The following is a 1,370-nucleotide window of genomic DNA, read 5'->3' as shown; positions in this document are numbered from 1 at the left end:
CACTTCACAGGCTCGCTCTGTCCTCTGGCACGCTCACTCCAGACCCGTCGCCATCTTGCTCTCCCAAGATCCTATTTTCAATTCTTGTGGATATATACCCAGAAGTGAGATTTCTGGATCATATGCTAGTTCCGTTTTAACTTTTGGGGGAACCTCTGTACTGTTTTCCACTGCAGCTACATCCTTTTACGTCCCCTCCAGCAATGGACAAAGGTTCCAACTTCTCCACATCCTTGTTAATAACACTTACCTTTTGTTTGTTTTTTTTGATAATAGCCATCCTAACAGGTGTGAAGTGATATCTTAGTGTGGTTTTGATCTGTAATTCCGTGCTGATTAACACTGGGCATTTTTTCATATACCTGTTGGCCATTTGTGTATCTTCTTTGGAGAAATAACTATTCAAGTCTTTTGTCCATTTTTTGAGTTATTTGTATTTTTGCTATTGAGTTGTTGGAGTTCCTTACATTTTTTGGATATTAACCCCTTATCATATACAGGGTTTGCAAATATTTTCTCCCATTCTTTTTTTTGTTTTATCAAAATACAATGTAGTTGATTTTCATGTCCCTTTACCAATTATTTTCTCCCATTCTATAGGTTGGCTTTTCATGATGTTGTTTCCTTTGCTGTGCGGAAGCTTGTTTGTTTGAGATAGTCCCACTGTCTATCTTTACTTTTGTTGCCTGGGCTTTGGGTGTCACCCAAGAAATTACTGCCAAGACAAATGTCAAGAAGCTTTTCCCCCATGTGTTCTTCTAGGGGTCTTATAGTTTCAGGTCTTATGTTTAAGGCTTTAATCCATTTTGAGATGATTTTTTCATATGGTGTAAGATAAGAGATTAACTTCATTCTTTTCACATGCCAATCGCCAGTTTTCCCAACACCATTTGTTGAAGAAATTGTCCTTTCCCCATTGCATATTCCTGGTACCCTTGTTGAACACTAAACATATGTACTTGTATATGCATAGGTTTGTTTCTGGGCTCTCCATTATATTGCATTGGTTTATATATCTGTCTTTACACAAATAAATGGAATGACATCCCATGTTCATAGATTGGAAGGCTTAATACTGTTAAAATGTTTATACTTCACAAAGCAATCTACAAATTCAATGCTTTCCCCATCAAACTTTCAATGGCATTTTTTACAGAATTAGAAAAAAAAATCCTGGGCCAGCCCGGTGGCGCACTGCTACAGTGCGCCGTTTGGGAGCGTGGCGGCGCTCCCGCCGAGGGTTCGGATCCCACATACAGACCGGTTCCCGCTCACTGGCTGAGCGAGGTGCGGGCACAGCACCGAGGGTTGCGATCCTGTTGCCGGTCCCGGTCCGGTACCGCGAATAATTCATCAGTAGGAAAATGGTT

The sequence above is a fragment of the Galeopterus variegatus genome, unplaced genomic scaffold (assembly GCF_000696425.1).
Source record: "Galeopterus variegatus unplaced genomic scaffold, G_variegatus-3.0.2 Scaffold2079, whole genome shotgun sequence".
NCBI lineage: Eukaryota > Metazoa > Chordata > Mammalia > Dermoptera > Cynocephalidae > Galeopterus > Galeopterus variegatus.
The sequence above is the reverse complement of the archived record's forward strand: the minus strand, read 5'-3'. Positions refer to the sequence as shown.